Genomic DNA, 17,194 nt, shown 5'->3' on the forward strand with positions numbered 1-17,194 from the left:
AAGCATTCTGTGGTCTTTTGAACAGATCATAGAACACTATCATATGTGTGCCCCAAATCCACTTCTCCATAAGTTTCATTCATTAGTCACAAATCTCCCTTTTAGTTCAAAGTATACAGAATTACTCTAATTCTTCTACCACATACTCAATCTTCAGATGGAATATTCCTTCAAATATAGATTGCACCTTTTTTTCCCCCCAAAAATTGGCCGGTATAAAAACCTAGGGTGGACATTGTTTAGAGATGTTTTTCAGTTTGTCTGCTTTTTTTTTCATTTGAAGAGATCTCTCTTTAAGAATGTGTCAGTATTTAGAGGTAACATATATTCAGATCTTCATGTCTGAAAAAAGCTATAGTGTTTTTAATCATATTTTTCATATAAATATTTTACTATTGACCAATAACAAAAAAAAATTTCTTCAAACACTATCTGTTACTTATGAACATATTTTCAACACATTGGTATGGGAAGTGATTCAGGATACATCCTGACTTTCTCAGCCATAAACTTCTGGAATCTTCTATATTTAAATATATAAATATAGTGTTATACAGAGCAGAGTTGGAGTAAGATCAATATAATATGATTCTCCATGGCTATATTTTTTATAATTCTATATGACTGCTCAGGGAAAGGTAATTCTCAACTTTCCTTGAAAAAGAAAGGGTTATTTAAATAGGGCTACTGAACAAACTGACTTTCCTAGAAATCTGTTCTTCAATACAGTAGTATGGGGCAAGACATCTTTGACTTATACTTGGGATCCATATTTTCCATTGTGGTCTATTTCTGATTGTGAGGGTGTCAATCAGGCCCATTTGCAGTTTGTAAAGGTATATAAGACATAAAGTCCTTTCCTACTGTGAATGGACAAAAAGCAGTTTAGATGTTGGCAGAGACCAAGGACTTTCTTCCTAGTGCCTTTTCTCCACCCACTCATTTACATAGGCAAGACTGGGAGTTTAAAATGGGGTTAACATTCCTGGTTAGTCAAGAGAAGGTAGAGGTTGGATTTTGGAACTGGCTGGGATTCCACTGCTTGTTAGATGTCATACCTCAGAACCTGTAAGACATAGCAGGCCCGGGAGGATCCAAGATGGCGGCATAGAAGAAGGACCTCCCCGTGGCTCCGGCTTCCGCTTTCCCCAATCCATGTAAAAAGGGGACTCTAAACAAACTTTGGAGCTGCAGAACCCACAAAATAACACAGAGAAGCTAACCTCCCACTGAGGACAGCCCGGCAGGCTGGGAGGAATTGGCCAGTACAGCACTGTGGGAGCAAAGCACAGCCCCATTCTGAGGCTGTAGCCCCACAGCGGGCCTGACCAGCTGACGGCCAGAGGGACTCCAGATCAGCAGCACCTGTGGCCATTTCCAGATTTATCAACACAGAGATGCAAAGGACAAAGTGAGATGTCAGTGCAGTCTGGACTTTGGGACCCAGGAAGTGGGAGTGCATTGGCTTTTGCCCCCAGGGCAAAAAGCCACTGAGGCACGGGCACAGCCAGCCAGTGGTACATGGCAGCTTCAGCTCCTGGCCTGCAGAGTGTCAGGGAATCAAGCACCAGTCTGAGGGGTAATTGCTCTTGCTTTAACCTGCTTGGATCTGGATTGCAGTCTAGGGTGGAGGTCCTTCAGCATTGTCTGTTCCCTCCCTTTTTCATCTTTGCTGATTTGCAGGATCTAAGTTGAAGCCTCAATATTATTTTGATTTGTATTAATCTTATAAGTTCGTTTTTGGGGACATTTCTCAATATGTAACTAGGATGAGAAAGGAAGCAGTCAAATGGAGAACAAAACTACACTGATTTTCTCTGATAATGGTTTGGAATGCAAGATTTGTCTATATATCCTGGATACCAATTAACAGAGAAGTTGGATATGTTTTTTCCCTCCTCACCTGTGCATCTTAATGAATTCCATTCAGACCTGCCCTAAGGCTAAGTGCTGGTGAAGAAGCATGTGCAAAAGTAAGCAGAAACTATGTGGCTCTGATTCCTTCTCAAAATTATGTATTCAGTCTACAATACAAGGCTAGGACCCAAAATGAGCATGTAGGGAAGGGAGCACAGAACTAAGAGGAAAATTCAATTCTGTTGGTCAGAAATTGAAGAGCAATCTAGATAACTGTGAAAAGTTAGGAACAGGAGGAGCTCTAACCAAAGACAAACCTACAGTTGTCCTGCCCAGATTCAAAGGAGGTTCAAGAACTTGCAAAGTTCAAACCAGGAGGACAGTAATCAAACTTCATCTTAGATCAGACTACTTAAGGTTCACTAAATATTTGAAGGTCACTTTCTGGAGCTTTTTCTAAGATCACTGAAAAACATGGCCCTCAATACCTACAGCAGTATCAGGTCCCTAGATGATATAAAGCAGAACCAAACAAGGACAGGCTTTCTCTCCAGAAGTGCACAGAAACTGACCCTAATACAAATGCCCAGTCTAAGGAGTAGAACTAGAAGAATTAGTAAGCAAACAAAAAATGACTCTCACAATAAGAGTCAATATGGAGACCCCACAATATCAAAAGAAAAAAGCTCAAAGAAAATAAAATCCTGGGTTATCTAGGTTAACTAGAATATCTGGAATAAATTAAGGGAGTATATTTAATAATTTAAAATTACATTAAGTGATATGAGAGTGCTAGAGAAAAGAAATGAGAGAAAGACTTGGAAGGATAATTAATAGCTTAAGACAGTTTTGAAAATTAGAATGGATCTAAAAGAAGTCAATGAGGGCAACAATAATATTAAAACAAAATGAAATCAACTGATTGAAAAAAATTAAAAGTTGTCCCTCATTAAAAAAGAAGAGATCTGGAAAACAAATCAAGGAGAGAACATTTAAAAAGGATCCATGAATTAGATCCTTGAAGTAATTACCAAAAATTTGTGGACATACATTTTAAAAAATCATGAAAAAACATTGTGTAGACTTCTTAGAACCAGAGAAAATAGAAAGTCTATTGTTCTCCTGAAAGAAACTCCAAATGTAACTTATAAGATTGTCATAGCCTGAGTTGCAGATAGACACAAAGAAAAAGTACAAGAAATGAAATATCACAGTCAGGATCACAGAAGATTTGGCAGCCACCAATAAAAAGGAAGCTTGGCATATGTGAAGTCAATAATCACTTAGTATGTAACATGATGGATACAAAAAAAAAGACCAAAAAAACCCTCAGTAGCTGCTCTTTAAGAGCTCACAATTTAATGAGAACAGGGGAGACAATTTGCAAACAATTATGCACAAAAAGATAAATATACATATGGATAGCATAAACTGGAAATTAACTCAGTAGAAAAAGAATAAAATTAAGAAAGACTAGGAAAGACTTCTAAGGCATTAGTTGAGTCTTGACCGAAGCTAAGGAAGTCAGGAGGTGAAGATGAAGAGGAAAGCAGTTCAAAGAGTAGGGGATAATCAGTGAAAATGCACAGAGTAAGAAAATGGCATGTCTTGATTGAGGAACAGCAAACAGGCCAGTGCCACTGGATTATAGAATACATGAAAGAGAGTAATATACATATATATTAATATATATTAAGAACTGAAAGGTAGGAAGGTCACATTTTGAAGGATTTTAAAAGCCAAATTGAATTTTATATTTGATCCTGAAGACAATAAGGATCTATTAGAATTTATCAATTAGGGGAATGAGATGCTTCAATCTCTGCTTTAGGAAGACCACCTTGATAATTATTATAACTAAATATAAATGTTTATTAATTAACTATAATTAAAATAATCATTTTAGGGAGATAGCATTGTCAGGAAAGAAGAGAGTATATGTAAGATATGTTTTGAAGGCAGAAATGACAGGACTTGACAATTTGTTGGATATGGAGGATGATAAAAAGTGAGGAATCAAGGATCATCCCCCAACTGGTTAAAAACCAAAGTGACATGGGGATAGTTGCATCCTTGACAGTAATAAGTAAGTTAGTGATGAAAATGCAAATTTCTCAGGAGTTCTTTGAAGTACTTGAATTCTAAGCACTGCTTTGCTTAGAGTTCGTTCAGCCCTCCATATTTCCATGTAGAGTCCAGACCATTTGCTTTTACTAGGAAGAAGGGGGAGGGTTTAGGAGAAAAGATATGAATTCAGTTTTGTGCACATTAAGTTTAAGATGTCTATATAACTTCCAGTATGAGACTTCCAATAGGTAGTTAGAGATGTCAAAGTGAAGGTCAGGAGAGAGATTAATGCTAATATTCCAAATGACAAAACATTTAGGCTTGCAATCAAGAAGAATAGATTTGCCTAAGAATAATTTACCTAGAAAAACTGAATATAACCCAACTGATAAAAGGGCACAAACGAACCTCATATGAAACAGAAAACTTCCAAACATCTCTAATTAAAATATCATAGTCCTGATGTTTATGGAAATTATTTGAAATATAAGTAAAGAAATCAATAGAGGGGGCAGAGTCAAGATGGCAGAGTAGAAACAGGACTTATGCAGGGCTCCTGCTTCCACCTTCTCCAATTCATGTAAAAGATGACTTTGAACAAACTGTGGAGCTACAGAACCCACAAAATGAAAGAGAGAAGCTAACCTCCCAATGAGGACAGCCTGGCAGGCCAGCAGGAAGTGGCCAGCACAGCCCTCTGGGAGGCAACTCCAGCCCCTCTCAAGCCGGAGGTTTTAGCCTCAGGGCAGCCTGACCAGCCACAAACTGGAGGAACTTCAGATCACCTACGGCTGTGGCAGTTTGCAGAATTATCAACACATAGATGCTAAGGACAAAGTGAGAGGACAGTGCAGTGTGGACTTTGGGACCTGGGAATTCGGGAGTGTGGTCAGCCTTGGCCCCCCAGGGTGAAAAGCAGCTGAGGTGCTGCGGCCATGCAGCCACTACCACATGGCTGCTTCAGAGCTCCTGGCCTGCAGATTGTAGGGGGACCAAGCAACCAGTCTGAGGGATAACCTGCTTGGATCTGGACTGCACTCTACAGAGGAGGTCCTGGGGTGTGTAACCAGTTTGCCAGAGAGTGGGGAGGATTCAGAGGAGGCACCCAACTAATAGGTCCAGCAGCTAAGAAAACCCCAACAAACTCCCCGCTCTGGTAGCAGAGTTCTACTGTGGCAAAAAGGTCAAAAGTCATATAAGTGAGTGGCAACATGAGCACATGAAGGAAGCAAGGCAAGCACTGTAATCCAAATTTGGACTCCTTTTTTGGGGACAAAGAAGATCACAGCATGGAACAGGTGGAAGAAAACAAAGTCAGAACTCCTGCACCAGAAGCTTCCAAGAAAAAAATAAAATGTTTACAGGCCACAGAGGAGCTTAAGAAGGATTCTGCAAATGATATAAGAGAAGTGGAGGAAAAATTGGGAAGAGAAAAGAGAATGATGTAAGAAAGTCATAAAATGAGAGTCAACAACCTGACTGAAGAAAATAACACCTTAAAAAATAGACTAACTCATTTGACAAAAGAGGCTCAAAAATCCAATGAGGAGAAGAATGCCTTAAAAAAGCCAAATTTGCCAGATGGAAAAAGAATCTGAAAAGCTCACTGAAGAGAATCATTCCTTCAGAATTACATTGGAGAAGATGAAACTTAGTGACTATATGATAAATCAAGATACTATTAAACAGATCCAAACAAATGAAAAAAAAATAAAAGGTAATGTGAAATATCTCATTGGGATAACTACTGACCTGGGAAATTGATCCAGGAGATATAATTTAAAAATTATTGTACTCTCTGAAAGCCATGATTGAAAAAAGAACCTGGGGTGGCTAGGTGGCACAGTGAATAGAGCACAGGCCCTGGAGTCTGGAGTACCTGAGTTCAAATCCAACCTCAGACACTTTATACTTACTGGCCATGTGACCTTGGGCAAGTCACTTAACCCCAATTTCCCTACCCTCCCCCCTCCAAAAAGCTAAAAAAAAAAAACCTAGAATTCATCCTCCAAGAAATTCTCAAGGAAAAATTGCCCTGATGTTTTAGAACCAGAGAGCAAAATAGATGTTGAAAGAATCCTCCTGGAAAAGATCCCAAAAAGAAAACTCCTAGGAATATTATAGCCAGGTTCCAGAATTCCCAGATTAAGGAGAGAATATTACAAGCAGACAGGAAGAAACAATTTGAATACTGTGGAAACACAATCAGGATGACACAGGATCTGGCAGCTTCTACACTGAAGCATTGAAGGGCTTGGAATATGATATTCCAGAGGTCAAAGGAGCTGGGATTAAAACCAAGAATCACCTAACCAGCAAAATTGAGTATCATGTTTGAGGGGAAAATATGGTCATTCAATGAAACAGAGGACTTTCAAGCATTCTTGATGAAAAAACCAGAGGTGAATAGAAAATTTGACATGCAGATACAAGAAGCAAGAGAAGCATAAGAAGGTAAACAGGGAAAAGAAATCATAAGGAACTTAATCAAAATTGAACTACTTATATTCCTACATGGAAAAACAATAATTGTAATTTATGAAACTTTGCTCAGTATGAGAATAGTTGAAGGGAATATAAATGTGTGTATATATATATGTATGTATGTATGTACGTATGTATACATACATATATATGTCTATATATGAGGGTATATTGGCATATGGATAAATATGTGAAAGTATGTATATATGTGTACAGGTATATATAGACAGAGAGTACAGGACCAGTTGAATAGGAAGGGATGATACTTTAAAGGTGAAATTAAGAGGTGAGAGAGGAATATAATGAGAGGAGATGGGGAGAGATAGAATGGGGTAAATTATCTCATATAGAAGAGGCAAGGAAAAACTGTTACAATGGAGCGGAAGAACAGTATAGCAAAAGTGAATGAGTCAGCCTTATTCTCAATGAATTTGTTTTAGGGAGGGAATGAAATAAACACTAAATAGGGTATCTCACCCTACAGGAGAGTAAAGAGGAAGGGGATGGGAGGGGGATGATGGAAGGGAGGGCAGGCTGGGAGAAATGTCGGAACCACTCACTTTTGAAAAGGGACAGTATCAAAGTAGAGAATAGAACAAGTGAGGGGTGGGAGGGGATGGAGGGGAATATAGTCAGTCTTTCACAATATATCCACTATGGAAATGATTTCCATAGCTACACATGAACAACCTGTATTGAATTGCTTATTTTCACAGTAAGGGTGGGTGACAAGGGAGGTAGGGAAAGAATCTAGTATTCAAAGGTTTAAAATCAAATGTTTAAAATATGCTATTATTATTATTCTTTTTCATGTAACTGGGAAATAAGATATACAGGCATTGGGGGCATATAGATCCACCTTGCCCTACTGGAAAGTTGAAGGGGAGATTGGGAAAGATATAGGACAGAGCAGATTGGGGGAGGAGATATTTAATGGGATCGCAGTTTTGGGGTTGTGGGGGAAACATGGGAAAAAATTTGTAACTCAAAATCTTGTGGAAATGATGTAAAATAAAAAAATAAAAATAAATAAACTACAAAAAATAGAAATCAATAGAAATGCTAGAAAGGTAAATAGAAGTAAGCAATCAGAGGGATTCTATAAGGATACAATGTTTACTTTCTTTTTTAAATACTATTTTATTTTGGGAGGGGCGGAGTCAAGATGGCGGCATAGAAGGAGGACTTCCCCACGGCTCATGCTTCCACCTTCCCCAATCCATGTAAAAAGGGGACTCTAAACAAACTTTGGAGCTGCAGAACCCACAAAATGACACAGAGAAGCTGACCTCCCGCGTTCTGGGAGCCGAGCCCAGCCCCACACCCAGGCTTTAGCCCCAGGGTGGCCAGAGGGACTCCAGATCAGCAGCAGCTGTGGCCGTTTCCAGATTTATCAACACATAGATGCAAATGACAAAGTGAGAGGTCAGTGCAATCTGGACTTTGGGACCCAGTAAGTGGCAGTGCATTGGCTTTTGCCCCTGGGGTGAGAAGCCGCTGAGAAGACAGCACAGCCTGTCAGTGCCACGTGGCAGCTTCAGCTCCTGGCCTGCAGAGTGTAGGGGGACCAAGCACCTATCTGAGGGGTAATCGCTCTTGCTTTAACCTGCTTGGATCTGGATTGCAGTCTAGGGTGGAGGCCCTACAATGTGTGTCCAGCTTGTCAGAGCTTGTGGAGACCTGAGAGAGGGCACCCATCTAAAACCTCTGGAAGCTGAGAAAACCCCAGCATTTGGGACAAAAGCTCCCCTGTCTGGTGGCAGAGTCCTACTGTGGCAAAAAGCCCAGGGGTCAAGTGACTGAGGGGTGACATGACCAGGCAAAGGAAACAAAGCAGACAGAAGATTCCAACATGAGACTCCTATTTTGGGGACAAAAAGGAGCAAAGCATGGAACAGGAGGAAGACAGTGAAGTTAGAACTCCTGCACCAAAAGCTTCAAAGGAAAATATGAGCTGGTTATAGGCCATAGGGGACCTTCAGAAGCAGAAAAGAGAAGTGGAGGAAAAATTGGGAAGAGAAATTAGAACAATGCAAGAAAATTATGAAATTAGAGTCAACAGCCTGACTGAGGAAAATCACAGCTTAAAAAATAGAGTAACTCAAATGGCAAAAGAGGCTCAAAAAGGCAATGAGGAGAAGAATGCCTTAAAAAGCTGAATTTGCCAGATGGAAAAAAATCTCAAAAGCTCGGTGAGTATAATCGTTGCTACAGAATTAGACTGGAGCAAATGGAAGCTAATGACTTCATGAGAAATCAAGATGCTATAAAACAGATCCAAACAAATGAAAGAATAGAAGGCAATGTGAAATATCTCATGGGAAAAACCACTGACCTGGAAAATAGATCCAGGAGAGATAATTTAAAAATTATTGGACTACCTGAAAGCCATGATCAAAGTAAGAACCTAGAAATCATACTCCAGGAAATTCTCAAAGAAAACTGCCCTGATGTTTCAGAACGAGAGGGCAAAATAGAGGTTGAAAGAATCCACTGATCACCTCCTGAAAAAGATCCCAAAAAGAAAATTCCTAGGAATATTATAGCCAGGTTCCATAATTCCCAGATTAAGGAGAGAATATTACAAGCAGACAGGAAGTAACAATTTGAATATTGTGGAAACACAATCAGGATAACCCAGGATCTGGTAGCTTCTACACTGAGGGATCAAAGGGCTTGGAATATGATATTCCAGAGGTCAAAGGAGCTGGGATTAACACCAAGAGTCACCTACCCAGCAAAACTGAGTATCATGTTTCAGGGGGAAATATGGTCATTCAGTGGAATAGAGGACTTTCAAGCATTCTTGCTGAAAAAAACAGAGTTGAATAGAAAATTTGACATTCAGGTACAAGAAGCAAGAGAAGCATGAGAAGGTAAACAGGGAAAAGAAATCATAAGAAACTTATCAAAATTGAATTACTTACATTCCTATATGGCAAAGCAATAATTTTTACTTATGAAACTTTTCTCAGTAGTTGAAGGGAATAGAAATATATGTCTATATATGAGTATATGGGCATATGAATACATATGTGAATGTGTGTATATATGTTTACAGGTATACATAGATAGAGGGCACAGGACCATTTTAATAGGAAGGATGATACTTGAAAGGTGAAATTAAGAGGTGAGAGAGGGATATAATTAAAGGAGATGGGGAGAGACAGAAAAGGGTAAACTATCTCATTTAGAAGAGGCAAGGGAAAATGGTTACAATGGAGTGGAAGAATAGGAAGAGGAAAGGGAATGGGTCAACCTTATTCTCACTGAATTTGGCTCAGGGAGGGAATGAAATACATACTAAATAGGGTATCTCACCTTACAGGAGAGTAGGGGGAAGGGGATGAGAGGGAAATGATGGAAGGGAGGGCAGGCTGGGGGGGGGAGGGAAGTTGGTAGCACCCACTTTTGAAAAGGGATGGGATCAAAGTACAGAATAGAACAAGTGGGAGGTGGGATAGGAGGGAGGGAAATATAGTCAGTCTTTTACTATATATCTACTATGTTATTGTTTTTCATTAGCCACACTTGTCCTATACTATAACTATACTGATCTGCATGTCTTCCTAGTAAGGGTGGGAGACAAGGGAGGAAGGGAATGAATCTGGAATTCAAAGTTTTAAAATCAAATATATGTATTAATACTATTTTACATGTAATTTGGAAATAAGATATACAGGCCCTGGGGCATAGAGATCCACTGGAAAAGTCGAAAGGGGTATGGGAGAAAATATGGGAGAGAGCAGATTGGAGGAGTGGATATCCTGTGGGACTGCTCTTTTGGGGCGGTGGGTAGGGGGAAAACAGGGAGAAAAATTGTAACTCATAATCTGGCAGAAATGAATGATGTAAATCAGAAGTTAATAAAGAATTTTAAAAAAATAGTATTTTATTTTTCCCAAGTTACATGTCAAGAAAATTTTTAGCATTTACTTTTACAAGATTTTGAGTTCCAAATTTTTCTCCTTCACCCCCTTTCCTCCCCTTTTCTGTAAATGGTAGACAGTTTGAGTCAGTCTATAAACATGCTAACATGCAAAAATATTTCCATATTAGTCACCATTGTAAAAGAAGAAACAAATTAAAAGGGTAAAAAAAACCTTAAGAATGAAGTGAAGGGGCGGCTAGGTGGCGCAGTGAGTAAAGCGCTGGCCCTGTAGTCAGGAGGACCTGAGTTTGGTTCCAGCCTCAGACACTTAACACCCACACAAAAAACTAGCCGTGTAACCTTGGGCAAGTTACTTAACCCCAATTTCCCTAGAAAAGGCAAAAAAAAAAGAATGAAGTGAAAAAAAATATGTTTTGATTTACACTCAGAGTCCAGCAATTCTTTATCTGGATATAAATAACATTGTCCTTTGTAAGTCCTTTGTATTTGTTTTAGATCATTGTGTAACTGAGAAGAGGTGAGTCATTCATAGTTGATCATCACACAATATTGCTGTTACTGTGTACAAGGTTTTCCCAGTTCTACTCATTTCACTTTGCATCAGTTCGTACAAGTCATTCCAGGTTTTTTTGGAAATCTGTCTTTCCATCATTTCTTATTGCACAATATACTACATTAACATACCATAGCTTGTTCAGCCATTGCCAGATTGATGAGCATCCCCTCAGAGTTTAACATTTCACTGCCACAAAAAGGGTTGCTATAAATATTTTTGCACATGTAGGTCCTTTTCCCCTTTTTCATAATCTCTTTAGGATATAGACCTAGAAATGATATTGCTGGGTCAAAGGGTATTCACAGTTTGGTTGCTTTTTGCATAATTCCAAATTGTTTTCCAGAAGGTTGGCTAAGTTCATAATTCCACCAAAAGTTCATAAGTATCCCAATTTTCCCACACCTTCTCCAGTATTTATCATTTTTCTCTCCTGTTATATTAGTCAATCTGGCAGTTGTGAGGTGGTACCTCAGAGTTGTTTTAATTTGTTTTACTCTAATCAATAGTGATTTAGAGAGTTTTTCGTATGACTATAGATATCTTTAATTTCCTCTAAAAACTGCCTGTTCATATCCTATGACTATCTAGCAACTGGGAATGACTTGTATTCTTATCAACTTGACTCAGTTCTCTATATATTTGTGAAATGAGGCCTTTATCAGACACTCTTGCTCTAAAGATTGTTTCTCATCTTTCTGCTTTCCTTCTAATACTGGTTGCATTTATTTTTTTTTGTAAAAAAGTTTTTTTTTCATTTAATATAATCAAAATTATCCACTTAACATCTTGCAACACACTAAATCTATTGTTAGGTCATAAATTCTACCCCTCTCTATAGATCTGACAGGTAAACTATTTCTTGCTTTTCGAATTGGCTTATACTGTAACCCTTTTTATCTAAATAATACCAAAGGTCAGTGTTATGTAACTTTTCTAATATTCTATTTACCTCCTTAGTTTCTTTCTTGTTTATTTTTTAGTTGGATTTATTGTGTTCACAGAGGGGTAAGTTGAGGTCCCCGGTTAGTATAGTTTTCCTGTATATTTCTTCCTGTAAGTCACTTAATTTCTTTAAGAATTTGGATGTTATATCACTTAGTGCATATACTTTTATGTTGATAACATTGACTCATTGTCTATTTTCATTGTACCTATTTTTGTTCATTGTACCTTTTAGTGAGGTGTAGTTTCCTTCCTTACTTCTCTTTTTTGTGGTCTATTTTTGCTTTTACTTTGAGGTCAGGATTGCTACCTCTGTTTTTATTTTACTTCAGCTAAAGCATAATAGATTCTATTCTAGCTCCTTACCTTTGCCCCATGTGTGCCTCTCTGTTTAAAGTGTATTCCTTGTAGATAACATATTGTAGGAATCTGTGTTTTGGTCCACTCTGCTATTCACTGCCATTTTGTGGGAGAGTTCATCCCATTCACATTACAGTTACAAGTAACTCCTTCCACCCTTTCCCTCCTCACCAGTGTTTTGCTTCTCTCCACTACCTCCTTGATCTGCCCTCCCTTTTGTCAGTCCCCACCCCTCTTTTACTTAATCTCAATCCCTCCTACTTCTCTGTTGGGTAAGATAGATTTCTATATTCAACTGATTGTTTATTTGATTTTCTCTTTGAATTATTACTGATGCGAGTAAGGTCAAGTCACTTGTTGCCCATTCCTCCCATCTTCCCTTTCACTGTAATAGGTATTTCATGCCTCTTCACATGAAATAATTTGCCCTTCCTTCTACACCCATAATACTCCTCTTTCTCATCCGTTAAATTTTTATGTCATTCCATTAAATTCACCAAATACCCATATCCTCTATGTATATTCTTTTCAGCTGTAGTATTAGTGATTCAATTTTAAGAATTAAAAGTATTATCCTCACATGTAGGTATATAAATAGTTTAGCTCTATTGAATCCTTTAAGATTTCTTTTCACTTTTTACCTGTTTATGCTTCTTTTGGGTCTTGATATTAGAGGTCAAATTTTTGGTTTAACTCTGGCTTTTTCCTTATGAAAGTTTGAAATCCTTCTATTTTATTGAATAATCACTTTTCCCATTGATGTGTTATACTTAATTTTGCTGGGTAAGTGATTCTTGGTTGTAGTTCTAGATCCTTTGCCTTCCAGAATATCATGTTCTATCACCTCTGATCCTTTAATGTTGCAAGTATTTTTTAATCCTGATTTTGACTCCCTGATGTTTGAATTCTTTCTGGCCACTAATATTTTTCCTTGACCTGATAGTTCTAAAATTGGGCTATGATGTTCTTTGAAGTTTTTATTTTGAGATCTCTTTCCTGAGGTGCTCAGGGGATTGTTTTGATGCTTATTTTGCCCTCTGGTTCCAGGACATTAGGGCAGTTTTCCTTGATAAATTTCTTGAAAGATGTCTTTCTCTACTCAATATTGATGCATGTCCCCCTTTTGATTATGACTTTCAGATAGTCCCATGATTCTGATATTGTCCTGAATCTATTTTCTAGGTAAATTGCTTTTCTCATGAATATTTTACATTTTATTCCATTTTTTCATTATTTTGAATGTTTAATTCTTGACATCTCATAGAGTCATTAGCTTCCACTTGCCCAGTTCTAACTTTTAAGTCATTGTTTTCCTCAATTAGCTTTTGTACTTTCCTTTCCATTTGTCCACTTGTGCTCTTTAAGGACTTGTTTTCTGCAGTGGATTGTTTTATCTCACTTTCCATTTGGCCAATTCTACTTTTTAAGCAGTTTTCTAAGCTATTGACTCTTTTTTTCCCATAATTCTCTTGTATCACTCCTATTTTTTTTCCCATTTTTCTTTTCTCTTGTATGATTTTTAATCTCCTTTTTGAACTCTTCTATGAGTTCTCTCCAGTCTTGAGACACTTCCCATTTTTTCTTGGGGTTTGCCCATAGATGTTTTGACATTGTTGTCCTATTCTAAATTTGTGTCTTGGTCTTCATCCCTATCACCATAATAACTTTCTATGGTAAGATTCTTTTTTCATAGCTTTCTGTTCATCTTTTTGTCTTTTTCCTTTCTTTTAAATTTGAGCTCTGCTCCAAGGATAGAAGTGACTCTGTTTCAGGCTTCTTGTGCCAGTGGCTACAGGCCCTGGATATTTACCTGGTGTTGCACTGATGTTGCAATTAGGGCCATGGAGGATGCTCATGTCCAGTGTTGTGCTGAGGAGGTGGAGTGGAGGTGGTTGGTGCTGCTAGAGTACAGAAGGATCTGGCCTCTTACCTGGTGCTGAACTGGGATCCTACTGGTAGTGTCTGGCATTTACTGAGGCACAGTGGGGTGTTTCTGTGTTTCCCTGGGACTACACTATAGCATGTGGAAGACTGGACCCTGGAGGATGCCAATTTGCCCTAGCTATGTAGCAGCAAGCACCCCAGCGTCCCCAGGGTGACTGCTCACACAGTTCTTAGATCTGCTTTGATAAAGGAAAGCAACTCAAAATGGGTTAACAAGCTTACTTTAATCAGTCAAACATATATCGTTTACCTCGTTCAGGGGAAAAAGGTCAGCACCCTGAACTTCAAAGTATGCAGGCAGAATTATCAAGACAGAAACACATCAAGTAGACAGCTTTCCAAACTGTCCAACCATTACATCCATACCCAATCAACATCTGGGTTTCAACATCTGGGTTTTTCAAAGCCGAGGGGCTCTGGACAACGGCTTCCCAGAATCCATATCAAACCACAGAACACTTCTCAAAGTGAGCCCCAAAACAAAGCTACACATCAGGGCTTATATAGCCTTCTCTTGGCTCAGAGAATGTAACAACCTTATTGACTCACTGGCCAATCAAGAAGTATCTACTGAAAAACAAGCCTTCCACCCCAGGCTCCAGGTGCACTTTAGCCTAGGGGCAGGGAAGATCTTACAAATTTACATTCCCATTACAAGCTATGAGAAGGCAGGTGGGGGGTCCTGTTGCTGGCATTTGCCTGTTCCAGGACACTGAGGCTCAGGATGTCCCACTGGTTTGCTGAGGTGGGACTTTCTGCTGGTTTGTTGGGACACTTTAGGTCCTGTCATGAGCTCCTCTTTTAGCTGAGTGAGACAGATCTTTCTCACCAATCTTTCAAGTTTCTTGGTCTAAAACACTGTGTCTTCCAGACTTTCTGTTGATTCTGTTATTCCATGATTCTATTCCACTACTTTATGGTTGTTTGGAGGTGAATATCGGATAATTACAGCAATTTGCTGCTTACTCCACCATCTTGGAACCCAAAAGTAGCAATATTTACATTCTAGTGGGCAGAAGTGATGTAAGAATTTTACTTTCAGAACTCTAATATCAGCCGGGGTCAAAAACAGAGTTAAAAAAGACATATATCCTAAGTGTGTTTTTGTTACATTTTGGTATTCTTAAAATAATAAAGGAAAAGGAATACACTAGATAAAAACTTTGAAGTAAGATCAACTAAAATTGCTGTCTCACATAATTGTATGCATAAATAGAAGGCTAGGTAAAGCAAGAAGGAAGGAGTATTGGGATTGAATATAATTTTCATCAATTTTATATACAGAGAAATAAACATACATATATACACTGAGAGACTTTGGTGTAGAAAAGTATTCTATTCAAGAGGGAAATAGAAGTGAACAAAGAGAGCAGAGAAGGTGGAACAAGGGAGTTTAGTTTGAGGGAGGTATTCATCAGGAGCAATTTAGTCATGGAGTGTGGATCTCAAAGAGGTACTTTAAAGTATAGAAATAAAGAGTGAGAACTTTTTTGCTGAGTAAATTCAAAGAGATAAGGATAAGCAAAATGCTTCAAGCATATAGAACTGGTAATGAATCCACTCCTATTTCATTGTCTTCTATATTCTGGGAACTATATAGATGAAAAAGTGTAAGGGAATAGGATGGACAGAAATACATAGGTAATAACAGTAACTGTGAATCTAAGTGGAATGGATTTGCCTATAAGAAGATAAAAGTATTAATGAATAGAAATCAAAATCCAACATCATGTTAGCACATAGTAGCCATTTAATAAATATTGATTGATTGATGTTATGTATGACAAATACAATTGAAATATAATGATTCACAAAGAATTAAAATGGAGGCTAAAACAAAATTTATCATGCTCAGATGAATTTTTAAAAGTAGGAGTATCAGGGCGGCCAGGTAGCCAGGTAGCACAGTGAGTAAGAGCACTGGCCCCAGTGTCAGGATGACCTGGGGGAACGAATCCAGGCTCAGATACTTAGCACCCACTCAGAAACACCTGGCCATGTAACCTTGAGCAAGTTACTTAACCCCAATTGCTTAGGGGAGGCCAGGTGGCTCAGCGAGTAAGAGCACTGGCCCCAGTGTTGGTGGATCGAATCCGGGCTCAGATACTTAGCACCACACCCAGAAATAACTAGCCATGTAACCTTGAGCAAGTTACTTAACCCCAATTACTTTAAAAAAAAAAAGTAGGAGTATCGATGATTCAAACAAAAAACCAACAAAAATAGATTTGTTTGTTAGAGATAAAAAGGAAAAAATATTCTGATAGATGTAAACAATCAAGTAATACCACCACTTAACATATATGGAGCAAAATATTTATTTTTATACTCAACTCTCTATTTGATTATTATTTTTAATATTCATTTTTATTTTGAGTTCCAAATTCTTACCCTTCCTCCAGCTCTCATACACAGCTATGGAGAAAGCAAATACTATTATACTGATAATACATGGGAAGTCATCCAAGACATATTTCCATATTATTCATGCTGTAAAAAGGGCAAGAAAAATAAGGTAGAAAAAATATTCTTTGATATGTACTCAGAGTTGATCAGATCTCTCTTGGGAGGTGATTAGTATCTTTCATCATAAGTCTTTTGGAATTGTCTTGGATTATTATATTGATCAGAGAAGCAAAATCTTTTACAGTTAATCATCATGATCATCTTGCTGTTACTGTGTACAATGTTCTCTCGGTTCTGCTCACTTTATTTTTCATCACTTCATATAAATCTTCTAAGGTTTTTCTGTAACCACTTTTCTCATCCTTTCTTGTGGCACAATAGTGTCTCATCACAATCATATACCACAGAATTTATTCAGTCATTCCTTGAATGATGGGCATTTCCTCTATTTCCAATTATTTACCACCACAAAAAGGGCTGCTAGAAATATTTTGTGTACATATAGGTTCTTTTCCTTTTTCTTTGATGTTATTGTGATATAGACCTAGGAGCAATATTGCTGGGTGAAAGAGTATGCACAGTTTTATAGCCTTTTGCACATAGTTCCAAATCATTCTCCAGAATGGTTGGACCAGTTCACAATTCCACCAACAATGTATTACTGTACCTATTTTTCCACATTCCCT

At 38.2% G+C, this 17,194-nt stretch overlaps 1 protein-coding gene across 1 annotated transcript in view; it reads right to left on the minus strand.

Moving 5' to 3' along the window:
• Positions 1 to 17,194, minus strand: part of LOC138175288 (cation channel sperm-associated auxiliary subunit beta-like) — a 214,697-nt gene that overhangs the window by 66,128 nt on the left and 131,375 nt on the right. The window lies entirely within an intron of this gene.

This window comes from Petaurus breviceps, unplaced genomic scaffold (genome assembly GCF_028583685.1).
Source record: "Petaurus breviceps papuanus isolate PSGF00001 unplaced genomic scaffold, PetGlider_PUasm1.0 77, whole genome shotgun sequence".
In the NCBI taxonomy this organism is placed as follows: domain Eukaryota; kingdom Metazoa; phylum Chordata; class Mammalia; order Diprotodontia; family Petauridae; genus Petaurus; species Petaurus breviceps.